Source organism: Empidonax traillii, unplaced genomic scaffold, assembly GCF_003031625.1.
Source record: "Empidonax traillii isolate 1590-97213 ecotype Southwest subspecies unplaced genomic scaffold, ASM303162v1 scaffold1793:size60524, whole genome shotgun sequence".
NCBI classification, from domain to species: domain Eukaryota; kingdom Metazoa; phylum Chordata; class Aves; order Passeriformes; family Tyrannidae; genus Empidonax; species Empidonax traillii.
In genome coordinates this window covers 22,844-49,635 of record NW_020956986.1, presented here as the reverse complement: position 1 = coordinate 49,635, position 26,792 = coordinate 22,844, and the positions used below count along the sequence as shown (strand labels likewise).

Sequence of the window (26,792 nt, the reverse complement as noted above, 5' to 3'; positions counted from 1 at the left end):
CACCCACAAACTATGCAGCCACATGATCTTTTCAGTTAATACAAATCGTCATTTCCAGTTCAATAGACTCAGTTAATTGTGCAAACCTGCAACACACCCATAAAGTGGCTATCAGGTTTGTTGTGCAATGATGAATCATGAAGGAAATGTGGAGTGTAATTAAATATAGTGATGCAAAGATAGTAGTATGAAGCCAAAATCAAAGTATAAGTGATAATCATCTGTATTAAACGTTTGTTTCTGCATGTCGTTTTCAGAAATTAAATTATAAGTTACCTGGCTGCTGCACACATGCTTGGCATATGTTTTGACAAGTTAAAAAATGACCTGTAAACCTGTAAATAAGCTGAACCAAATCTGCTATCAAAATAGTCTTTTGAGGAAGGAAAGGTATGTGACTCAATTTCAGACTTGGCATGCAGGCACTTTCTAATTCTGGTGTGATTTCCCAGGTATTCTGGTCTTGTTGGAACCAATAGTTTCAAAGTAAAGCCTCCATGAAGTTTTTGTTATTAAATGATTTCTAGTAATACAGGCCTTTTTTCCAAGTTACTTTACTTTTCCACACTCTGGCAGGGAGAGATGCTGTCTGTATATTGATGGAGAACTTTAGGCTTACACAGAGGACGGGTTTTTGCTGATGGGTTAATGATTTCTCTTAAATACTCTTTTTATAACTTTGAAAATAAGCATCACACACGGAAATGCTCACATGCGGAGGGCTGGTGGCACATTACTCTGTAAATGTATTATTTTATCCTTTTCCCAAGCTGCTCCCTCTATATGCAGGTATTTACTTATTCACTTGCCTAACATACACAACTAATACTGATTCTAACCTCTGGCACAGTTGTGGTCTGTATGTTAAGAGTTGTTTTTCTTGTCTGTCAGATGGTATTGTGTTCCAGTGCAGCAGCTGACAGCAGTTCAGCAGCATTGTCTCCTAAGTCAGCTGGCTGGCTCCCAAAAGGCAGCCCACATTTCAATGGAAAAGAAAGATAAAACAGAAAGATATGTTATGAAAGTAACATCCGTTCTGAATCTTGCGTGTGCGCTTGAATATCGAGACGGTGCACTAACTGAAGTTCTGAATATGAGATTCACAGAATCCAATGAAAGCCAAGAGATTTGTGTTTGGGAATAAACATAACGTGAGAAATGCCCTTATGGGTCAGACCAACAGTCCACCTAGACCAGTAATCAAACTCATGTGGGAGCAATAGGAAAGTCTACTTTGAGGAGAGCTTGCAAGACTAGTTGCTTGTGGTCCAGTCTTCCTGTGCTCCCCCAGGAGCCACATCTGTCCCTGCCTGGTCCTGTATTTTCTGGTTACAGATCAGTTTTTCCATGCATTTATCTGGTCCCATTTTGAACCTGCTGAGTATAGCTGCCTCCACAGCTGCTGGTGGTAGTTGCAGGATCTGTGAGTTTCCTGCTCACAGTGTAAAGAAGTGTTTTATCTGCTCTAACCCAATTTGCTGCTATTTTCTGCAGGAGCCCCTGCTTCTCCAGTTACAGCGTCTGGCAAACTACACATGGTGAGAGCTGCACATTGAGCTTGTTTAACACCTTGATGAGTTTTGTTAACCTGGCTCATAATCCTTCCAGTTTCCTGTACCCTTTCTCTGCTCCTGATGGAAATTGCAGCCCTGTTGGTCTCTCCTCACGAGCTCCTTTCATTGTTGTAGTTACCTTTCTCTCTGCATTGGCCTTGGTGTAGAGACCAGAGCCACTGTATCCTTCTACTTTTTGTTGCCTGTTTTTGGGTGCTGCCCCAACTTGAGCCACTGATGTAGTGCTGTTGGGCATGACTTGGCTGTCTCTTTTCTGAGTTGTAACTGCTAGTTCTCAGTTCAGCATTGCATAGGCCTGGCTTACGTTGATTTTCCACAGAGGCATTAGCATGTGTTATCTGCACTGAAGCTCGTCTACTTCCAAAAGTAAGCAGAGGCTATAGCAGTTACTTCCTCTGCAATGTAGAGTAGTCAATGTATTGACTTTAAAATGTTAACACAGTTCCTATCAGGTTGATGTACACTGATAGTTTTGATGTACAGTTTTGCTTTTACGGAAATTTCTCCAAGAAATGGCAACAGCCATTGCTTGCTTGTTTGTAATTACTGTGTTATTGGTTAGAAGGAAAGAAATTAATTTATTTACTTTTTTGTTCAACTCCTTCAAGCATAAAAGTATGTGCTTGTGCTAGTGGGACCAGCCAGCTGATTACTTTGAAGTGCAGTGTGTTAGGATGCTGTTCCCTCTGCTGGGGTGGGGCACCAGGGCTTCTCAAGTGCTGAGCAGGACCATGTCTGGCAGATTTCAACAGTCAGCAAGTCAGATGTTTTCAAACTTTCTAGTTTTCTTTCTAGGAGTTGGTGGAGGATAGGCTTTATGATTTAAGGCTTGGAGGTTCTTAAAATGAGTTGATTAGGGGTTATTTTAAACCAAACACACAGTCTAAGGAATGCATGGCTTTAAGCGGTGTGTGTTTCAGTGAAGTCACCAACAAAGGTGCCCCTTCAGGGCAGGTTGAGCTCATGGTGGCTCTGAGGGACTGCTCCAGCATGGCCTGTGTCTCTATGTCCGCGGAAGGAGGAGAAGGAAGAGGACCTGGAGCATGGAAGCCAACCATCAGCTTATTATCTGTGACAGATCACTAGAGCCATCTGCTGAATCCCTAACAGATGGTGGACAAAAGGTGAAGATTTTTCCGCCCCATTTCTAATGTGTTTTAATTCCACGTTTGCTAGTGGCTTCTGTTGGAAGCACTACACAGGTATGGAATTGAGTAAGGTGTTCTGTACTATATGAAACAAAAAATATTTGTTGTAAAACAAAATTTATAGTAGAACATTAGAACACATTGCCAGGTAGGGTTAAACTGGTTTTTGAGGAGGCCACCCTACTGTAGGGTGCTCAGGAAGAATAAAATTGGCAAGTGTCCCAGGGATAGTGCCTTCCCTACCCGTTTGCTTGCTAAGGAATTGCTGGTGGTACCTGACACATCTCCTAGCGCCTTTCAATAAATGATTTGAAATTGCCATGCATAGTTAGGACAAATTAGACTCAGTCTAGTTAAGTGAGCTTATTTTAAGCTTTCCCTATGACTCTCTGATGTTGCATCGATAGCAGAAGTCTCCACCTTTATTGGTCTGTAATTCACTTCAATACCAGGTGGCTGGGTCAGACTATGGAGTAGGGCTTTGCATCTTGTCTCAGAGCTCCAGGATGCTGTGATTCTCCAGGTATTTTTGCTATATGGCATTTTCAGAAGCCACTTTGCTTGTTTTAAAATGGAGATGCCTAAGAATATTCTATGCCCTAAAAATTATGTTTAGCGTATTTAATAACTTGAATTTACAGTTTCTAGGAAATTACTGCAACTGTTCCATTGCTATCCGTACTTGAGAGAAGCTGGAGCAGCTTGCTTGTACATCAGGTTCTGTAGCTTGCATTTATTTTATAAAGAAGATATCAACAAGGTTATTTGGCAAGCGAGCAGGAAGAAGTGTCACGAGAGTCATTATTTCTTGATGTCAAGGTGAAAGAGTTGACTTGATAGGTTGTCCTGATAGCTGAGTAACTCTGAGTCACCTGAAGTAAGACTTGACTGCTGTAGGTAGCTGGGATATCCCAGTCTATGATCTTTTTTGTTGTTGAAATCCTTTTCCCCTTGGGTGGGGGTGGGTAAGCAGTCTGTCAGGACTTTCCTCACATTACTGTGAATTCACTGGGAGTTCCTTCAGGGATGGCTTACACAGCTGGAGTACATCTGCCATCTGCCCAAAGTTCTGCAGAAATTAGCACATGCCATGGGAGTCATGGTAGTACTGTCTCACAGTAGAAATTGCGGCTTCATCTGCACTGCTGTGTTTGGTAGTCTCCACGGCAGGTGCTGAAAACAAGGTATTTGCTGTTCATGGTGTCTGCTTATGAGAGATTTTTTGTGAGGTCCTGGGGAATGCTTTGGAATGAAAGGCACAAAGCTGTTGGAAGTGTAGGGCATGCTGTGTTAAAGGTGAGAAGTCAAGGGCAAGCAAAAGGAATGAGGAATGAGGAGGCAAGCAGGAGTCAAGGTGAGAGCAGGGGGTTGAGAAGATGAGTATGCCACTATGAAAGTTAGAAAACTAAAGGAGGAAATTGTCAGAAGAATTTCTGTGGTTGAAAAGACCATTTTATCAGCAGCAGCTAGGTGTGTGTAAAGGGGGGGACTTTCTCACAGTGAAGCAGTCCAGCATTGGAACCGGCAGCTCAGAGTGGTTGTGCAGTCCCTGAGCAGCTTGGAGGGTCTCAAGACCAGACTGAATCAAGTCCTGAGTAACCTGGTCTGACCTAATAGCTGGTGATCCTTCCTGGAGAAGGATGTTGGACTAGACACCCCCTGAGTTCTCTCCCACTGTAAATTGCCGTACAATCCAATTTGTTCTAAGCACAGGAAAACAGGAGCACCTTTGTACAGGCTGCTCAAATTCCATTTTTCCAGATGTGACCCTACCTAGAATACATGTGCATTGTTTGCTTCTATGATACTTAAAACCAACACAATGTTTACCTTTCAAAAAATTCCCTTTTAAAAATGCTAGCATGAGGAATTGTATGTATTATTGTAAGGGGTTTTTTTTATGGCAGATGAAGCCCTCTTAAAATTTCTTCCCAAATATGGGAAGAAAATGTCTTCCCAAATAAGGAACTAAGAGCAGAAACTCTTGAACAGCTGCTGTGTTTAAAGACAATGTGTTTCCCAACTGCCAGACCCAGCTGCTGATAATGTGTCCCAGGAATTTGTTTGAACACTTAGTTTAACTTCTATTTTTTTTTAGTCAACTAGCTATGGCATGGCTGAAGAAATGTTTATAAACATCTCAAGTTACCACGAAGTTGCAGGATTCTCTTGTCTGAAAATAAGTCTGTTCAAACAGACTGGATTCTGTGTGTGTGTAAGCCTGTAAACTCTTATTTGGACAAATAGTTGAAGAGAAAAGGACATTGTTCACTTGGCTGTTGTTTGAGGTTGAGTCAGTAAGGGTGGAACAGAGCGAGCAGTTGGCCAAAGGTGAGAGTGCTGCTGAGCCCCTCCCGACACAGGTTGCAGGCTCTTGGCACAGCAGCCTCTGGCCCTGGGGATGCTGGGGAGACTGAGTGCTTGCAAGACACAGCCCTGCATCTGACTCAGAGTTTGGAAACAACTGGGCTGGTTGTAGTTGCTGCAGAGCAGTGCATTAAGCATGCTGAAATGGAAAGTGAAATCAAAAGCTGCATATGAAGTGATCTCTGTTGCTAAGATGTCAAAAGAGCTGAAATGCATTCTGGCAATCTGGGAGGGAAAAGGTTAAGCCACAATACTGCACGTAGTGTCACAGTTACAACCTCACCTGGGCCTCTGGCCAACAAAGCCAGTATTTCAGGTTGGATGGGATTCAGAAGAGGCTACTCCTCTTCTTAAGTATATTAGATCTGGCTGCTGTCTCTGAAGAAACTAGACTGCAAAACAAAAAAGAGAGAAAAGCTGAGCCTAGGTGTCACCTTCAGTGCTGCTCTTCTGTGGAAACAGGGAAAATGCAGTTGTACTTCATCTGTGTTTAACTGAGTGAGAGAGATCATGCCATGTGAATTCTTCAAGGCTTCTGCAAATTTGGCTTAGATGGGTTCCAGGGCACTGCCAGCCTTCTGAGGACCTTCACTCACTCCAGTTCTATCAGAAGGGACAGTCCATAGGTGCTTTGTGTTGGTAGGAGTGCTGAGCAGTCTGCCCACAATCTTTTGCAAAGGATTACTCCAGTCTCATACTACCTGTGATTCGCAATTCTTACTTTCCATTTGGCTAGGCTCTTGCAGTACTGTGTACTTAAAGCACCATTATAAGTAGTTAGAGAAATTTCTTTCAGTACAGATAAGCCTTTGTGTTTAGGAGGGCAGCTTGTATATATTACCCGTAGTGGAAAGGAGCTGTTGACTAAAACTCGTGTTAGAGAATTTCGTAAGTACTGAAATTTCCAGTCATGATCGATCCTGTCTCATCAGCAGTGCTCTCCTGTGGTTACCTGTTGATTGTCCTTGCTGAAAGATTAATTTTTCCCAGTGGTAAAACTACTACCTCAGACATTGGCCCAGGTTGTGAAGTGGGAGTTGGACTGTTAAGAGGCTCTGGTGGAGGTGGTGGTGATTCTTCCAGATCAGAGAGGGGCATTGGAGCCAGAGGAATCACTTAAAATACAGTGGGTGTTGGCCTTTTTGGCTGAAAGTGATGGGGAATTGCACAAAGGAAGTTTGATAGCCACGTTAGCTCTCTCTCTCTGTGAGGAAAAAAAACAACTTAGTATTTGCTGAATTCTAACATAAACATTTATATTACCTATTACCTGTAGGCTTTTTTTTTTTTTTTTTTAACATCCTTCTTTAAGGAAGTTGGTATTGAGACCTCCTTTAGGCAAGACACAGAAATAGATGGATCCCTTTTTTTTTTTTTGGTTCAGAATATCTACTCCTGTATTGCTACTAGCAATGGAGAGACTACCTCTTTCTATTCTTATGCAATTACTGCCATTATTCCTGGTAGTGCTGTTAGGAAGTTAGAGCAGTTATTTGCATTGGGCTCAGCACAAAACTTCTGGAGTTGTCTCAGCAGGCAGTTCAGATTTACTTTGCAGCTTTCCCTTGCTGTGATGAATTTGTTAAATTTTAGGAATGTCCTTACCTCATGGACTCTTTTGTAGTTAGTCTTCCGTTGAACCAGTAAGATGATTTCCGTCACTCCAGCCTCTGCTTATCAGGTGTTTGTTATCATACCAAAATATGTGCAATGCTTGCCATGTGCAAACTTGTGTTTGAGTGTGTTAATCAGAAGAAAAGGAAAAAAAATCCCTTTGTGGCTGATTCCTCTGATTGGAATGCTGAGAATTGGAATTCCTCTGTGGCTGATTGGAATGATGAGAGGGAAAGCTGGAATGCTTATTGAGCCACTAGTGGTTCTGGTGACAAACCATTTCTGCTTCTTACTGAGCCAAGAGACTAAGGAAATGGAGAAGTTCTGTAAGCAGTAATCAGTGTGAGGTTAATGTGTCATCTGTTGTTTTGTTGAAAGTTGACATGGCAAGGTGTACTTCTAATATTTGACTCCTCCAATGCTTCTTAAGTTGCATTCATGCCCATAAAGGACCAGCAGTGCAAAGATCCTGAGCTGATTTTTATGAAGCTGAAACACTGTCAGGCTAACTGTCTGCATCCTTAAGGATAAGAAGATGGAAGTCCCCAAAGCTGCTACTGAGGAAGAAGATTAGATTTACACAAACACAAAGCAAAAACTGGAGATGATCAGTGATGGAGACCCTAGCATTGTCCTGTCTGAGCAGGTGATGATGGAAATGGACTAGTGTGTACTGATCAGAGAATTCCTAAGTCAGCTATTTGCCCTTCTCCCTTGTTAGTCTGCTCCCACAGTCTTGTTGCAAACACCAGATATTAGGGCTTTTTAGAAGCTGTAGCTTCACTCATGTGACTGAGAGGATGTTGAGAACCACTGATGTTTCAGCCAAGATGTTACTGCCTGTCTTAAAGAGCACATGCAGTGCTCTAGTGAGGGTGCTTTGTTCAGTAGGGTAAGAAACTGAGATTTTTACCCATTAATATTTGTTCTTTTTTTATTTAAGCTTCTTGACCGCTCTGATGTAACTGTATAAATTGCAGGAGCTAGAGAAGCATTAATCCAGGTCTGCTGTCCAAATATGCACAGATCAGGAGCATTAGTTGATTGGGGCACACATTGCCCCAGTGTCATTGACAGGATCTAGTAGGGATGTAGCCAGCATCACAGATGTGCTTGTATTATGTGCTCAGCTGGGGAGACACTGCCTTTTCATGGAAGAACATGAGGAGGAGGGTTACACAAACCTGTAGGAGATGCCAAGTTTCTTTTGTTGTGACTCACCAAAGCAGTGGCAGCCTGTACTTGCTGCTCCCTGACTAATGCAGAGGTTATTCCAGAGCGTTCAAAGAATATTGGAGGTTACTAGTTCAAAGTTTTTATGCATTACATCATTTTGCTGCAATGACTGACTCATTTGGTCAGTTTATTTGGTAAGTAGGCAGTGGTAAGAGAGGGAACTGTAACAGGGTATACCTGCATTGGCTCAGCTGACAACACAGCTTGCTCTCTGTTCTAATTACTTCTTGGTAAGGTTTATCTGCTTTCCCAGAGGCAGAAGAGGACAGCAGTAGTTGCAGGCAAGTCTGTGAGTCTCAAATAGAAAATCTGTTGGGGGGGGGGGTAAGTACTTATTTTGTAGATTAAAAAAAAAAATCCATTATTTCCCACAATCTCATTTTACATGGCTTTGTTTACTGGAAGCAATATCTGTTTCCTGTAAAGCAGCATGCTGTCAGCTTCATGGAAAGGGAAAAGGACAACCTAGAAGATTTAACTTTCAGTTGTAACACACACACTCTGGGGCACATTTGTCCCTAAAAATTTCAGATTTTTCTGAGCACAAAATTGGCATAACATTGTCCAACTAAGACCATTAAGGACACTTCTAATGTCATATTTTCCCCTAGCTACTGAAGTATTTCATAAGTCTGTCAGTAGCATCAGGAACAGAATGTTGTCTGTCATAGTAAGGAAGACCTGCAACATCAGGAAGACAATTACCTGGATATATGTTGCTAAAGGATGGGATTCTCGTAGGGGAAGGCGTGCCCAAGAAAGTAGGAGAATGATACTACATTCTTTCCCTCCAAATAATTTATAAATATATTCATTTTCTTGTTTATTCTTATTAGCTATCTATCATATAAGTACTCAGAATGGTAAAACTGAATGTTTGCAGATTTTCAGTAAGGCTTTGAAAGAAATAGTATATAATACAAAGTGCTTTTTTTTTGTCTTGGGCAGAACTCTTTATGTAGAATATAGCACCACGTTGTGAGTTTGTCCTGCATCCCCACATAGGGGACAACAGACTGTAGACATAAATAAAACCATCCCAAAAGGACTTTTATTTATGTATTTAATTATAAGCTCATGAGGATAGTACCAGCGAATGAGTTTACTAATGGAAGGTGGCAGATCTCAAAGGGTTCAAGAATCAGCACAGATAGATATCTCTCTTCTATACTCCTTAATGTGTTAAATCAAGAGGAATACTCCCTATTCTGAGGCAAAAACAAACTGCCTTACTTTCAGGTCTCATCAGGACCTGATGAACTGAGTTTGAGTTTGACACATAAAAATATTCCAAATGGAAAATCTTTTTATTGCATTATGTCAATTACTTTGTATGTTTCTCTTAGATTGCAGTAAAGACAGCATCTCAGCAAAGCAACTATAATTTGGAACCTGATGTACTGGGGGTAATATTAGATAATATATAATATCTAAAAGGGTTTAGGCTAATGAACTGGAATACGTTTAACTAGTGGGCTCTTTTCATTCAGGAGTGGTGGACTTCACTGTTCATAAAACCCACCAAAGTGACAATGAATTTTCAGTCATGGTGACATTTGTTAGGAACATGTCTATGTTCAAACTTGCCCATCTTTGAGGATCCTGTCCACTGCCCCTACACACCCTTGCAGGGTGCAGAACCGCACTAATTCATGTGTCATGTATACACTGCTGTGGGCACATGGCCTCATGTCACTTTTGATGTCTTCATGAGTTTGTGGAGTTAGGCATTTATGAAAAGGGAGGGTAGAGAGAAGACTGACAATCCAGGGTCACCTGTATTAGCAAAAAATCAGGCAAGTGAGCTTCCTTCAGATGGAATGTGACATTAGAACTATTTAAATATGGATTAAAGGAAGTGATTTGGTTTGAACTGATGTCAAGAAGATGCTGTTAAGGAGTTGAAAGACTGTGCATTTTAGAGCCTTATCTCATCTACTTGCCTCAGGACCCATCATCATGCCTTTTGTTGTGTGCCCATTAGCTGAAGTAGTCAAAGTTCCTGAACTCTTTGATTTGCAGCCCCTCATCTTAGAAAGTGATTTAGAAAGCTACTTTCCCTGCTTTTTGTCAGTCACAGGATCTTTCTCTCAATGTGGAGAGAAATGCTGTTACAGCTGGAGCCCAAAGCTGATTAATATATGGTTATCTGTTTCTTGCACTCTAAAATCACCCACACAAGCAAGTTTCTCCTGCTGCAGTTTACCCCACCCCTACTTAGGCCTTCTAGAAAATACCCTTTAAAAGAAAAGTCTTTGTCTTCAGTTTTCTATAGTAACACAGAAGAGTCAGTCGCTTATTGCTGAAGGGTTGAAACATATTCTATATCCTAGTATATCCTTTTATGGCAGGAAGACCCTCTCAGTTGCAAAAGTTGGGGTGAAATGATGAGCGTTTTTTTGAGGAAGGAATATTGAAGGCTCTGCAGACAGTACCGAACACTAGTTTTGAACATGAATCCTGCCTGTGTGGTAACAACTATCATGAAATGGGAGTCTATTGACTCCATGTTCACCTAAAGTGAAAACCTGTGTGCTGTTCTTGCAGTGAGCTGTGAGAACATCTTGAAGTCTTCACTAACACTTATCACTAACAAATGGAAGCTTTCCCTCAGTCCTGTGTCGATTTTTTTAATTCCTTTTTTTATTTGGGTTTTTTTATTCCTTCCCTCTTCCTTGGTCAGTTGTGTGAATACGAATGCAATAACCCTTATGGTTAAGAACCCATCTTTGCTGTCTAGTTTTCTCTTGTTCAAGATTGTCAGGAGCTTTGGGGAGCAGTAGAGAAGGATGCAGAGATTTCAGTGAGACTAGGGAAGTACAAATTGTCATGACAAGGGGAACAGTGTGGAGAAGCATCCCTGTTTGATGTGCAGCAGAGATCATATGCTGCGTCCAGATTAAGAAGCGGACACTGCAAGATCTTGCTTCTCCAGTCATCCAGGTCAAAATAGAGCATGATCTGCCTACCTGGCTGTGCACATACTCCTTTTCTGTCTATGGCAATGAAGCACAGATGGAAAATGAATTGCTAGCACATGCCAAACTCTTACTTCAGTGTAGGGTCAAATCATGGCTGGAGCAAACATGCATTGAGATTGAGCCTACCTGTTACAGAATTTGTTTAAACAGAGTTTAAAAAAAGGCTCTTTAGGCTACCTTGTAGACAGCACGGGAAGGAAAACAAAGATTATTACTTGTGAAAAAGTTTTTGTGAACGTTTTGTCTTTTGTATATTCTTGCTTTTATTGCCTAGATGTCTAAACAGGTAGAGAGAATTCATTGTTAACATTGTCATTGGGGATATTGCATAAATGGGGATATCAGGGAACAATTTGTGGCCTTTTTCAATTGTTTATGATGTCTGTTTTTAATGTGGGAATGCGTGAATTGTCTGCTTTCTCCTTATAGGGACCATTGAGCTTTTCATTCCACTAGCTAGTGGAGAGGAGTATAGGTAATTCACTTTCAGCATAGGGTGACCTAGCGTTATCAAATGATTGTTAAGCTCTGCATGTGCTTGAAGAGGGAGAGGAAAAATAAAGAGCTTTGATTTGGTTTGGATCATTCTCAGACTTTATTTTCTGGTTCATTCTCTGAGTTTACTCCTTAACTTTGTTTATCAGAGACAAGTTCCCAAAAGCTTGCAGCGTAACCAGACACAGTGACGCAGAGGTAGGCATTGTTGCTTCAAGGCTGTGATTTTGATGAACAAATAATTCTTGCCTAAAAGGAAGACAATAACCTAAACATGAAGCATTTTTGTAGCAATTTTGCATTATGCTTTTGTCACTAGTACAGGAAGTGCCTGAGGGGAAGACAAGGCTTCTCCTGGACTTTCCTGTTTTCTGCTTCCTGTGGTCAACTTTAAATACAGTCCCAAATTATGTTTAGAAAGTTTTTTTAAAGACGCAAGGTTAGCAAGAAATTACTTTGAACTTTACATAGGTAGTTGAGAGTCAGCCTCTACATCTCTTGTGTTATTGCTACCTCAGTGAAACTCCTGGCTTCTTTTTGGGGAATTTCATTGTGAAGAGCAAACTGATAACCATTATTCTTGGACAGTGCTTAAAAGCTTTAGTCCCAGGCTGTGGTTGGATATGCAGAAGCTGTGCAAGCTCGAACCAGCAGGCAGAGCCCCCTGACACTTCTGCCAACGTTGTGCCACAGTTGGTGTGCACAGCTGTGAACTGGCAGCTTGGAGATCTGGCCATGCTGTTGGACCTGCTATGAAAGGAAAGCAGTGAGATGGTAGAATTTGTGTCATCATTTGTGTCATGCAGTTCTTCCCTTTGAATTTCTGTAGGTATATGAACACACTTCTGTTCAGCTACAGAGCTCATGGGATGGGCAGCACAGAGTGAAGCGTTGGGTGTGTTTCTCAGGTAAAGGGTGAGGGCAGTGTGGGTGAACAGGCTCTGTCCTTGTCTTGACTGCAAGTTCTGCGGAGTCACCTGGGAGTGAAGGCCAAGCCAGTCTCGGTCTCTAGCACCGCACTGTGGTGTGCAGGACTCAACATGTTGGAACTGCTTAAGCGTTCCCTTTCCTGCTCATTCACTTTGAGCCTAATGCTTTGGGCCCTGAGTGCCCCTGGTGGTGAAGTGGTTATGCCGCAGCGCTGTCACTGTCGAGACCCAGGTTCGAGTCCCGGTTGGGACACTCCCCGGGCAGATGGAGCTCGTTAGCCCGGGTGGGCTCAGTTTTGTGCACACTGTGTCTCTCCTAAAAAATCCAATGCGCAGGCTGGAAGGTGTAAAGACCTTCCCCGGTTCTTCGTTGGCGAAGACTGGCCATTATTTATTATTAATGCTTTGGGCTATTGGTTGCTGCAAACCACAAATGCTAAGGGACGGCTTTTCTACAATCTATTTAATTTCTGAAGAGCTGATTGACAAGATGGTTGGTATTTTCTGTGTCACAATGTGTACTCCAAATAATATTGCTTATTTTCAGTTCAGTTTGCCTCCAGCTGCCAACATGCCTATGAGAGTATGAAGGTAGATTTCAAAGAAGGCATTGCTAATCCCTTATATATAGCTGTAATTGTAGCAGCTACTTTTTAAAACAGACGTTCTTTGGCGATTTGTGCCAAAAGTGTAACCAGACTTGGTTGTTATCCTATTAAACACCAGGGTATTTTATCAAGAGTGTCACAATTTACTGCCATCATGCAGTGGTTACTAAAGGTAAGTAAAACCATGCTGTGTGAAGTAGTAGTATAGTATGAACCTAGACTCCACAAACTTCAGAATTACATTCCTCCTTTGTGGTTCCTAATCATGTCTCTACAATCTGAAAAATTAATTCAAGTGTAGTTTTACTCTGATTTCATCCTAGCAGAGGTGAATGGCCCCTTAGTGGTGTCTGACAGATTAATAAAGCATTTCCTTGCTGCTGATAAGAAATAATCCCCATATGAAAACCACTACAGAATCTGTTTTATAGTTGTGCCCATGTCCTTCTGGTCTCTTCTGTGAATGTATGAGTAATAAAATTAACTTCTCAGCACACAGTATAGCCATGATTGAGGAACAGCCTTTCATTTCCAGGTTCCACCTACATACTATCACAAACCACTTACTATAAAGAACAGGCATTAAGGACTGAACAGGAGTAAAGTTCTAGGAAATATGAAATTTACTTTTAGCTTGCTTAGAGTGTGCATTGCAGTAAATAACTGTAGCATAAGTCTAGGAGTTATATACTGTTTGGATGATGTTCACTTTATAGAACTACTTAGCATTCAGAAAGATGTTTAACATAGATATGCCTTTATTAGTACTCAGTTAAATTTCTGAGGGGAAAAAAAGACCCACACAAATAAAAAACCTCAAACAAACAAAAGACCAAACCAACCAGCTGAACATTAAACCAAATGAAAACAAAACAAAAACCCAAACCGAGCTCATAAGGTGCCTGAAAGCCCTTTACCAGGTGTAGGTAGTATTTTAAAAATATTTTGCCATATTTATTCCTAGGTGTTACCAAGTGGTAGATAACACTCATTTTTGTAATAAATAATCATGAGTGTTTATGCTTGTAAACATAACAGTGTGGGGGTTTATTTACTGTCCTAACATCAGATAGCTGTTATTTGCATTTAAGTATTTGGCAGTAGGCTGTTGGAAGTACAGCCAACATGTATGTATAAAAGTAAATATGGCCAGTGAAACAATGTGTGTTTGTCTTCAGCATGCTGAGCCTCACCTCTCTCCTTCTTACAATATATTTTTAATCAGTCAACAACAGTGCTTGTGTCACAAAGCAATCAGTCTTAACAATACTTTTGGTCTTGAAGGAATCCTGACAAAAGACTCTGAGGTCCACATAAGATAGTCTGGAATATGAGTCACTTCCTAATTCTCTGACTCATCCCCATAGATGAACAATTTTATGACTTCTAAGTAATTGCTTATGAATCATCTGAAGGACTATAGAGGAAGATGTATGGCAATCATTTTCATGCCAGTGTTTTTCTCTGACTATGGTAGAATATCAGTGAGTTGTGACCAAGGGAGAAGAGCAGTTGCATGAACATCTACAAGAGCACTGGGACTTCACAGAGAGTAGAATTTGTACAAAACCTGAAATTTCTTTGTTCTCTTTTTCTTAGATTTTTTTTGCTTTGTGTTACCTTTTTATGTCAGTATTTCTTTCCTTGAATCACTGGTCTGTTCTTCATGTCTCAATTATTACACCTTTGTCTGCAATTTGACCTTGTAAAGCTTGTACACCTTCTTAGTCTTAACAGCAGTCTCAGCACAACAGAGTCCAGGCTGCACACCTAGGCTTTGGATCAGAGCCTAAATTTCCATGCTGAGTGTTACAGAGAGCTAGAAGTGGGGTCCCCACTGCATTCTTCATATTAATGGTGTCTGCACTGTAAGATAAGCATGAGATCTTTGTGCTCTGCAGAGGTGGGGTTTCTTCAAGCTCTTTATAAAATATGTTTGATGTTTGTCTGTGCTGCTGCTCCTGCATGCTCTCAAATTCCCCTTCTGAGAAGGTTCAAAAGATGAGAGGCAGTGTCCTAATGGAGCACACCTAATTTCTGACCACCTGTTTTCATGAGAGCAAGAGTCACTACTGTTTACTTGGTGTCATCAAGCTGTAACATTCAGCTCCGAAAAGCTGTATTTACAGTCAGCCAAATGAAACACGCATGTAAGTATATAAAGCAGAGAGCTTGTCCCTCTGGCTTTTAGAATAAAATATGGTAGTATCTTCTAAAAACCACTGTGGATGTTCCTGTTTAAATTCTGTGTTAGCCAAGAGACTGAGATACGTGCAATTCTTGAGTAAAATGGCAGATATCCAATGTTCCAAGAAATCTTGTTGAGAAATTTTTTAATGTGTCATGGACTTATCTGAGTAATTTTGAAGAGAAATGAAATATCTTTTGTGTTGTACATTATTTGTGGTGACACTATGAGCACAATTATAAATCTGCTTGTATTATCTTTGTGACAGGAGGTCAGTACTTTTGTTACATATTATGAATTTATGAATGCGGTACCCTAATAGCCCTGTCGCATCTCAGTTACAAAATAAAACTCTGAGTGATTTGGTGGAATTAGAATGGAATACAGTAATATTGTAAAGCACTCTGTATCCTATTACCCATTTAAAAGTTATCAGTGGTGGTGTTTCAGTCTCCAAATATGACTTAAAATGCTGTTTGGCTAGGATAGTATGTGATATAGGATAGTCTATATAGGAAAATGTTTTCTTTGCTTATATAATGGTATTAACTTGGGAATGAAAATCCTACTGACTTGACAAAATATACCCACGGTCATATATGAACTTAAGGATTACTTGAAGACTTCTGACCATTTTGAAGTGAAGAACCTAGTCTGTCTGATCAGGTCTGGTCTGTAAAAACCTGATCTTTGCTTAGAGGAGTCAGTACTCTACTGGCATGTGTTGCTGTGAATGACAAAGCTCTTATCCAGTGACTAGAAGAGTACTTGTGGCCAGAATAGCTGGCTCAAGAATGGTCCCATCAGCTTTGTGAGGAGGAATTGTGAGTCATCTCCAGAGATTTTCTGTGCATCACAGAGTTATGTGGCTAACTGTTTATAGGCTGGACAGTTTTCAAGAAATCTGTGCTTCTCCAGTCAAATTCTGCTGCTGCCTTAGGTCAGTGATAGATTTTGTAGTTTCTTTAAGGAGTCTGGGGGTCGGATACATGCTTGTCATCTTGGAGGAGTGTACAGGTTGCTCATCCTATGCTTTTAACCAGCTATATAACAAGTACTGTTTACCTTGTGTGAGCAGCTCAAAAGGTGGAAGGTTTGGTTAATACCCATCTGCTCCATTAGCTGTGGTGGCGGTTTTTTGTCATCCCTAAACTTCCCTTCCTCCCGCCCAATTTGGGATTTCCCTGTGTATTCCGGAAAAAGTCTGATGATGCGGTTTTGAGGTTATGGTCTTTCAGGAAGCTGAAATCTCCCAGACTCTGCAGGCATGCCAATCTCTTCAGGTTCTAGAGTTATTGTTGAATCTGTGAAGTGTATGCTGTGCTCAGGAAGAGAAAAAGCAGGAAGGATTTGCCTGTCCAGATATAAACTTCTGCTTTGGAGCTGATTATCTTGGTTTCCTCAGCAGTCAGTGGAGAGAAACTGGTGTTGCTGGTGTATGACCCACCCCATCCAAGGCAGTCTCTCAGCAATCATCTGGCTGCTGAGACCATCAGAAACAATGTGGTCCAAGTTTCATCAGAGCAGGACTTGTTCATGCCAGGGTTAAATAATCTATGTTTTCTGTACAGGCTCAGAGCATCTTTGCCATTAGTTGCAAATTACATTATGTTTATTTGACCTATGCATATTTCTTGACAATAATAGCTTGATTACTATTGTGGCAGGTTTCCATTCTGTAATCTGTTGTTTCTTTCCCTGTGTTAATTGAACAGAGAAAGAAAACATGCACAGGTTAAGGAAGATTTTGGCTATTTTTAATGGCATGAGTGGCCAAGTGTCTGTCTGTGTGAGTTCATACTTCATCAACTGAGAACAAAACTGCAGGTTATCTGTTTATAAAAAGTCAATAATAGCAGTCTCATTCCTGTTAAACAGTTATTCTTATTTTAGCCTTGTGCTGGCAAAGTGCAATTTCTGAAGGACTCTGATTTTGAGTAGGGTCTTCACCACTTCAAGCAGAGGGTTTTGTGTTACAGGAAACTCTGCATGCTCATGGCTCTATCTTGACTTTAGCTCTCATCTTTGAGTGTGCCAAAAAGGATGGTTTTCAAGGGTAGTCTCAAGAGAATAATCTTTCTCAATTAGCCAGGCTTGGTGAACAAATCCTGGCAATATTCCTCTTTCAGGATCTCGATAGAATACTCTGATATCTAATGGTTTTTTTAGAATATGGAATCAGACTGGCAGAATTGCTGGAGTGTTAATTTACTACCTGGTGTCTGACTTCTGGAGGAAAAGGAAAAAAAAAAAGGAAAGCACTAGTCTCCCACTGGAATCTTGGCTTGAGGTGAACAGATGAATGACAGCATCTAGGTTCTGCAGTAGTGCTTGTCTGACCTTTCTTTCCTGTGGAGTTGTGAAACAACAAAGTAAACATTTTACTGAATGTGGCAGCCTGAGACAATTGACCTTACTGTAAAAGGAATGCCAGTCCCTTTACTCTGCATAAATTCTCTTTGCTGGCAATGCTAATAGAGCTGCAGTGGAAGAAAGCCAGGCCTTTCATTGGGCAAGATCCAAGTTTAGGCAGAAATACAAGTAGTGTGTGCCTTGGTCAGTGGAAGTGTCCTGGATGCAGCAGGGCTGCCGAGGATCACCCATGGTCAGAGCCCTTTCAAAAATACCATAAGAAATAGATTTGCAATACTGAAATCTTCAAAGTCCTGCCATGAAGGTTGGTAGGAGTTGTTGGATATGACATAATTTTTTTTTTTACTGATAGAACACTTCTGGAATGGAATTGCTGAGATGTGTTTCTCGTACAAAGGAACCTCAAACTTTTTTCCTTTATCTCATGGCACTGTCATGACTCTGCATTCTAAGCTGAGGAAGGCTTCTCAGCATGAATAAAACCGTGAGTTCTAAAATACTATAAATCTACCAAAACTTAATGTTCATCCAACTCACATGTATGTAGTCTATTACCTTGTTCCAGGCTTAACAGTTCATACTAGTCTTCAAGTGTGTTTTGTGATGATTTTTCATAATGTTGTAGTTTGCATGACCTTCTGCTGAGGAAGATCTGGCTCATACTGATGCACTACTGCTGACCTTGCATATATCCAGTCCATGAGAACGTTCTTGTTCTGCCCTTCTACTGTACTTGCAAATAAACACTGCAAGTAAAAGCGACAGTCTGGAAATAGATTAATTTTAATGGTAGTTCTGCCCATCTGATAAATCTGCTGCTCTGCTGTCAGTGCTATCCCGTCTGTCCCTCTTTTTGGCCTTTTCCATTTTCAGGATGTGGCTCAATCCTCCACATCCTGATCAGCAGCTGTCTAGGCCATGATCTGTGTGGGCAGACTTTGAGTCACTCTGTTTTGTGGTGAGGGTGGAGGTTGAGGCATGAGGTAAAGGGTATTTGAAGACTTGCAGAGTGCTTGACTAGCAGCTGACAAACAATTTTGATCCTAAACAGGTAAATAAGAGGGAGTAGTCTTGGCTGGTCAATTCTTCCCTTACAGAAGATAATTGGGAAAAAGTGAACCTCTTTTGCAGCAGTTGATAGCATTGGGAGATTTTACTCCTGGGTGTTTGCATGCCTTTGACCCCAGAAAACCTGGAGAGATCCATGAATCTTCACCATTTAAAAGTTTCTTCAGGAAATTCAATCAAAAAGTGTTGGAAGGACTGTCTCTTATCCTGTCTACATGCATGCCTTTTCCTGGGAGGCTGGTCTTCTGTCCTCGTCCTCTGTCAGCAGAGGGCTGAGTGCCAGTGAGCCTGTGAATCTCAGTGGTCTTTTACAAAAACTGCTTTCTGCTCTCTGGGCAACGTGTGTGTATCTCAGGAAGGGGAACATCAGGCCCATATGCATTTACTTTTCATAGGTTACTTTTTTACAAATGGGTTTATGTATTTGAGATTTTCCATTTCAGGGTTGTGCAAATACTATTATTTTTTCCATTGGTATTTAACACTTTTATTCAGAGATCTCTAGCTGTTGATTCATTCTTTAGTGTTCCAGGCTCATCATATCAAAGGAGCTGTGGAAGCAGTGGGAGTCAGATCCCTGACAGACAATGCACAACTTCTCCTGTACTGCCCATAGCATCACTCAGGAACTGTTTCCTCTCTCACAGAGATGCCAACTGCCTTCCCATCCCATCATCACTGTTAGTCAGCAAATGCACTCCACTCTTTCGGATCCAAAGTAGAAGATATTGTTAACGTGCTTCCTCACTCTGCTAACTAATTCTTCATTGTTAATGCTGAAACTGAGATTTTCCTGAGGCACTGTGGGCATGAGGCTGCTTTGAGTGTAAGGAGAGGTGCTGTGGAGCAGCACGTATTGGAGCTCCAAGGGGAGCCCTGGGGTGCCTCCCGGGAGCAAGAGTATGAGTCCCAAGCTGCAGAACCGGGAGTGCTGGGCTGTCAGTGCTGCTCCTGCTTGAGTCACTCTTAGCCAGCAGCAGGTCAGCTGGGGGACGGCTGCAGTCTGAAGAGAAAGCTCAGACCTCGCCAGCTGGCACACATGGCTCCAAAAGCGACTATCTACACTTCATCAGCGTCTTGTATTGTATCTCTCAAAAATAGTATTCAGTTGCAGGTAATTGGTAGTGCTCTGCTTTCCTGTGGCTTTCCACCTGTTCATTTGTGTTGGGTCAGCTCAACTGCTTTATAAACATGGAAATGTGCTTGAAATCTGATGAGCTTGCAACAGGAAAGAAAATTGACAGTGCTTTTAGATCTCAGACACCAGAACTGTGGGGCTTTCCACCAAATTCCAGTTCAGGTTTGCATGTAATAGTGAAATAAGAACTTGGCACTTCTTTCAGGCTCATTTAGAGAAACTGTCCCTAAGTTCTGTAAGAATTAAAGGATTAAATTATCCTTCAGTGCTTGCCTTCTTCAAAAAAGGCAAATAAGTTGGAATCCTGTAGCAGCCAAGAGGTAACAGTGAAGTCAGATGGCGTGGAAATTTTTTCATGTGCCTTTGGTATGAAAATGCCTTGAAGTTTGACAACAACATGGCAAACATAACTTACCGTGACCTGCTTTCTAACCCTGGGACAAGATTAAATTTGAACTAGTGACAGGTATCAGAGTATTTGCTTAAGGAAACATTGTAATAGTTATGTTAAGTCTTTTGGCACGTTCAGTCACCCATTTCTACTTGATTTGCATGATAAAATCTCAAGAAATGGAATAGAAACACTTTTAATTCCTAAAGTAACAATCATCAAGTTCTTTGAGAATGTTTTATCTTTATACTGAAATGGTCTGCAGATTTTTCTGTAAGTTAGGTGGAGTAAAAAAAGGCAAATTTACCCTCTTACCATCTTACCTGTGGTTTTCTGATTGCATCCCGAGTAGATTAAGATACAGTTGTGTTTACTTAATCCAAACATTTTGAAATTAAAATTGTCTCTTCATCTCTTCTTGCAAACCCTGCCATTTCTTAATGACTCTTAGACTTACTCCTGTTTTTTAAATAAAGTTTTCCATGGTACACACTTGGAGGTATTTGAGCTATTTCCTGGCTATTCTCTCCAAATATCTGAGAGATTATTTTGTCCCAGTGCCCTACTGCACCGGATATTAAACTTTATCTTGCAGCTGAGCATCCTCCCAGCTCAGTGTTCCTCTGTGAACAGAACTTTGCCACCTTTGACTTAGGTGTTCTGAGCAGTCAGTGCCTGTGGCTTCCTGGAAACCTGAGGAGTTTATCAAGGGTGTGATGGATGGGCTGCCAGGTGGTGCCTGGGTGGCAGCTGCTTTTGGAATGTCCTCCCTCCTGGTGCAAAAAGAGAGTTTCCCTTTCCCACCTTTGGACAGATGTTGAGCTTTTAGTCCTGGGTTGTCATGTTTGTACTTCTAGAGATCAGCTTTCTCTTGCACCTGTGGAACTCACTTGTTTTTCAATGACTTGCAGAAACTGAGTGTTGGCTATCAGATTTTCAGACGTCTTGTACGGCCCTGGGTACTATTTAAACAACAGTCTGAGTTGTTTGTTTTAAACTAGGATATGATATACATCATCTCGCATTCCAGAGCAGAAATAATTATAAGAAATATCTACCTTTTCTGTATTACTGTTGACAGATTTTACCCTATGAATGTCCTAATGGACAGTCTGATTATTACAGATAGATTTCATAGTTTTCATAGGTTGATGCATTTGTTTTTATACTAATGTACACTTCTGATAGTTTTTGTCTACTGGAAGGTAGGGGATTGTTTTGGTTTGTTTTTTTCCAACGGTTCCTCAACTCTTACTTCTGTTATCTGTTTCCCAAGCTGGTTACGTACAGTTGCTAGTATTTTTTAGCTCCTTTCTTGTTTTCATTAAACTTCAATTTCCACGATTGTCATTATGACATTTGGGACAAGTGCTTTCTAATCTAATTCACCTCTTTTGAACTGCCCTGATTTATAGGATCTGAACAAGAAAATACATATTTTAAGTATAATTTGTGATTGCTAGAGATGCACCTTTTCCTGATGCAGATATAGTCAGCAGCTCAAGGTTTGGCTACAAACCTACTTTGTTTCTTGTTTTTCAGGTCAAAGTAACATCCAATCAGACTTTGCATGGCATGAGGCAGAAACAGGACTTTCTAGCATGGTGAGTACTTGTAGAGTCAACAGGCTGATGATTTCTAATGACCAAGAATTCAGGAGACACTGTGTCCTAAAAAGCAAAAGGGGGTCAGTAATCTGCTGAGTAAATTCTGTTTCAGCTCTACAAGTTTTATAGGTGGCTTCAGGGAGGAGTTTAGGAAAGGAGCATTTAGGAATGACTTAATTTGAGCTCTCATGATTATTGAAATGAATGATTATTGAAATGAGTACTACTAGGGGGAAGTTCACAAATGGAGTTTGAAGGAGTTGTTCAAAATTATAATATGGGTAGGGATTTAATGACAGTGTTCGTGAGAAGACCTTAAATAGGGATCATGTAGCAGAGGATGTTTTTCCCTTTAGCACTCACTGACTTCAGTTGTAAACTCTTGTTTTGTTACTTTGCTAGATGTAGACTTTTTAAGCCTCTTTTTGCTTTTTTTTTTTTTTGTTTTGTTTTGTTCCAGAGTTGAACATAAACCAGAAGTGTCTCTTTTACCAGGTTTTAGTTTGCTGCTTTTCCAGGCCATTTTCATGGAATGGTTCCAGGAATAGCTAGAAAAGACCTTGCAAGATCACAGAGTTTCTCTGTGTCATCTCCCTTGGCCCAAGGCAGGATCTAACAACACGGGCATGCTCTCAAGCATCCTGGCAGATGAAGTTAAAAATCTCTAGTGATAGAGACTCCCCTATCTCCCTAAGCAATTTAAAATTATTTTTAATAGAAATTTTTGCCCTAACTTATAAATGAGAAATAATATAAATAAATAATCTAACATGATTTCATTAACTGTACAGGAGCACTCAGGTTTTGACATGGGCAGGAGAGGGAGATTTTATGAACTTGACTGCTGTAGCTTTATTTTGTGTTCCGGTGCAACTCACCTTATGAAAGAAGGCATGATTAGGTTATGTGTAGTTTGCTGCAATAATGACCCTCCTCCCCGCTCACCTTTTTGCCTTTTTGATTATCTTTAAGGTTCTGTGCCCTGAAGAATTCTTATTTATTCTTATTAGTCTTATTCTTTCCTGATCTTTGCTTGTGCTGGTTTCATGAATAAAAATTTATTTCCTGTCTCCAGAGGATTGTTAGTAAAACCAGTGTTACAGAAATACAGATGAGAGAGAGAGACAGGAAACGGACTAAATTAGATCCAGGCAACACACTGATGCCCAGAAAAGAGCAGATAAAAAAACTGTTTAGACAGGGTTTTATGTCTAAAGCAGCAAGGTATTTATTGATTAACGGCCGGGCAGCCTGCCAGCTCGTGCTGGGAAAACAGGCTCCGAGTTAGTTAGGTTAGAGAGAGTTTTTTATACAGGTTTGGCAATGATTACAACATAATTGCATACATATTCATGTTATTGCATCATTAGATTACAATATTCATAACAGGTGGAGTTAGGGGCGGAGATTGAGGCGTGGTCTCTATTTTGAGGAATATTATGGTGGGAAATCCTGTTTGCCTTCATCCTGGGGGCTGTATTTTTACTCCTCATCCTTGCCTGACCTCGGGGACCTTTCGTTTTTTCTATTGTTCTTATGTTCTGATCACTGAGGCTTCAAGAAAGTCTTGGATCTGGGCCTATATTACCTATTGAGATGTCACTTTGGCTCCTTTGGCTAAGATTTATTACCTCTGGGCTCTTTGTACAATGTACCTGTGGCTTATGTTTACAGAATTTGTACAGAACAAGATCTCCTTAGAGCAAGGTAGAGAAATGGGGGGGGAGAACAGTGGGCCCCTGTAGCAAGATGCTTCAGTTAACCCTTCTTCCTTCATTCCCCCCTATTCTTTGAACTTACGAACTCTTTCGTCAAGTTCCAATGAAGTATGGGTGTGGTAATTTATGTTACAGTCACATATTCAAAAGGATAGTAAAAAAAAAAACATAATTATTCCTAATACAATGTTTAATCTAGTCCTGTTGTGTGTATGATTTGTTGTACTTATCAAGAGTCCAAGGAATAATGTTGGAGTCTGTCAGTCCATGGTAGTGGGTTCCTTCAGGAATTCTCTTGGGGGTTCTATGGAGTTTTCTTGACTCGGGAGTAGTGGATCCAAGCAGGTAGTTCCTTAATCCAGATCACCGTGAAGGTGGTCTGTAGTATCTGGAGTGGTCCTTCCCACTTTTCCTGTAGAGGTTTTCTTAAAAGATTCTGAACATATACTAATCACTGGGATGAAAAGGATGCAATTTACAGTCAGGTTGTTTGTCTATTACCACAGTGACATTTTTATTAAATTAATTTCCTTTTATTTACCTCAGAAGGCATAATGCCTTAAAAAACACATGGAGAAAGTGTATCTACTGATACTGTTTAGTACTAAATACCAAAGGAAGCACAGTGAATGCCAGTTATCTTATCCAAGCTCTGAGTATCTGTCCATTTAGTACTTTTTCTTGCAGTGTAGCCTGGGATCAGTGTAATCTAGCAATACCTATCCAGAGGAAGATGTGAGTGAGCTAGATTTCCTGGCGGTGGATTGGATTAGTAGTGGTGAGTTTTTTGGTGGGCAGAAACAGGCACTCCAATGTAGAGTGCAGGGCAAGAACTGTTCAGAACGGAATTGTTTGTCAAATGCATTTATTCAGAGCTGGGGTCTTCCTACGCAGTAGCCAATCCATTACAAATACAGATTTCTCTGGTAACTGCATGTTATTCGATCTCTCTGAATGCTATGATACAATTAATTTCTTGGAATCCGGGTGCCTGGAGTACACTGCTTCTGCAGCAGAAGTAATTGCTTTCTCATTAAGCCTAAAAAATTAGTTAAAATATCCATCAAGGTGTACCTCCCTACAGGCCATTCATTCATTTTCTTTGGAACTAAACCCCTCTGCTATGGTCTGTTGATGCACAAGAGCTCCATTCACAGGCCTCCGGTCAGTCCCCCTCTGCTCCAGAATGATCAGTAAGTGCCACTTTAATGGCTTCCTTTCCACTTGCTTCTTGGCTAAAGGAAAGCAGTAATACAATGTTCAGTGATGCAGCAGATGTTTCAAAGTCCTCATCAAAGAGGAGATTACACTGTTACCTAAATTAGGCATATTATGGAACTTCAGAAATGCAAAAAGAAATGTTCAAGCTAGGCTTGAATTGGCTAAGAAAGTTTTGGGATTAAGCTGTGTAGGGAAGGCCTCCTATGATACTGGCTTTTGACCAGAGTTTTATGGTCTTTTATTTGTCTGGTACCCATTCTGTCCCTAAAACACCTAGTGCAAGGAGCGGGTCAGGAGAGAAAATACAACTGGATGATGCACTTGGTTTGGTGTAGAGGAATAATTTATCTTTGCATTGCTTACTTGCCTCCTGTCATCTGATTTACCATGACCTGCAAGAGAACATTCCTCTTCCACAGCCAAGGTATTCAGGTGGAGTTAATTGAGCAATTAAATTATCAGGTAATGGAAATAAAAAAATCTCATCCACATGGATGGATTTAGCAATGAGATTCCTTTCAGTTTTTGAGTTACTATTATGTAATGTGCGTGTTGCTACATAGGTGCACACTCTGTGCAAAACAAAGAGGTCAGCAGGTGTTCAGACTTGTGCTTTACTGGACGTGATGTTCATGGCTTCTGTCAACTAACCATAGAAGGTGACAATTGGGGTTTCTGAGGATATGCTGTGATTGTGGACAGTCCATTTAATAGCACGTCCCTTCCCAACTCCTTCTCTCTGGGAAATCTCCTGTCAGGAGTTTGTAGCAGTGGCTGAGCTAACAAACACATAATAAAACCCCTTCTTTCCAGTTGGATCCAAGGAGTGAGGAAAGCAAGACAGTGTCCAAGTGCTGGTGGGTTTATACAGAATTTAAATTTGTTTAGCTTTACTTTTCAGCCCTTGGTTGAACCAGCTGCTTTAGAAGTCCTTGCTCTGTGTCTTCTTCAGGAATTCAACAGATAGAATTCTTTAATTAGATTACTGCAAAATATTTTCCAACTCTTAAACCATTTCCACAATTCTCCACCCTGATTCTTTCAATTCTATCTTTCAGTTGTGGACCCCAGAGCTAGACTCGGGCTCCAGTGTCACTGTCATCTGTTCCAGACCTAGAAGGAAAAATATTCCCTGCTGGTCAAGGTATTCTGTGGCTGAGATCAGACCCCTTTCTGGAGAATCCCTCTGTGTGGCTCAGCCTCAGAAGAGAAGAACCAATTTCCCATTTACTGATTTCTACATGTTTAATCTTTAGACATAAAACTAGCCTAGAAGTTGCATTAAACTTTTATATAGAATCAAACCCATGGATTGCCAGCAAGCTCTGCTAGTCCTTTACCCAAAGAGATGATAATATTACTGAGAAACTGAGTAACTAGATACTTGCAGAAATCACTTATTCCTCCTGGGAGAGGGAAAAAAAAAAACACAAGAGAAGTCAAACTAATAGCAAGCCTGTTTTTATTCTATCAGACAGCAGGTTAATTGGCTTACTTTGAGGTCTGACCTCCAATTTTGTATACAAAGGTCATGGCTCTTGTTGGAGGGATCAATTAATAGATCAGTGTATCAGGCTCAATGCAGAAATGCCACCCAGACAGTACACAGGGAATATTTGCATACCTTTGTGTATTTGCTGTAGCAGATAGTTAATCTGGGTGACTCCTTGCTACCCGTTCCATTTCTCTTGCTCAAGAGCATTAGCAAATGTTTATTTAACAGAATGTTCTGTTCCTCTCCTTTTTTTCTTTCTTTCTTCCCCCCCCCCCCTTTATCCTCTCTCCTAAGACAATGCAGGCAAATCTCAGAGCAAAACCAGGTTGGAAACATCATGATCCAAGTTGGATGGATGGGGAAAGAGTAGAAAACGATGATCTGCCAAACAGGGAAGAAGGAGCCTTTTACTAAAAGGTAAGAAATCAGAAGAGAGGAGATGCTTAAGCACTTTGACTCACCTGAAAACACGCAGCAAATGGAATGCCAAGATGAACAGGCTATTTAGACCAGTAGAAGTAAAAAGCAGGCTTATGAACAGCAGCAACCAAGTGTCCACTAATACCCCCTGATGGAAACAGCCCTGCTATCTGCTCTAGTATAGCTGCCTTCCTGTTGTTTTAGTAGGAGGCTGGGCTTAG

General features: G+C 40.9%; 1 protein-coding gene across 2 annotated transcripts in view; it reads left to right on the top strand.

The window, feature by feature from the left end:
• Positions 1-14,695: 14,695 nt before the first annotated feature.
• The window catches only part of SLC45A1 (solute carrier family 45 member 1), a 31,667-nt gene continuing 19,570 nt past the window's right edge, over positions 14,696-26,792 (top strand). Inside the window, exons 1-3 of one of the 2 annotated variants that reach the window (XM_027908685.1) lie at positions 14,696-14,855; positions 21,653-21,714; positions 26,446-26,568. The gene's annotated coding sequence lies outside the window, so the exon portion shown is untranslated. The remainder of the gene's footprint in view (positions 14,856-21,652; positions 21,715-26,445; positions 26,569-26,792) is intronic. The other variant, XM_027908686.1, reaches the window with a different exon arrangement.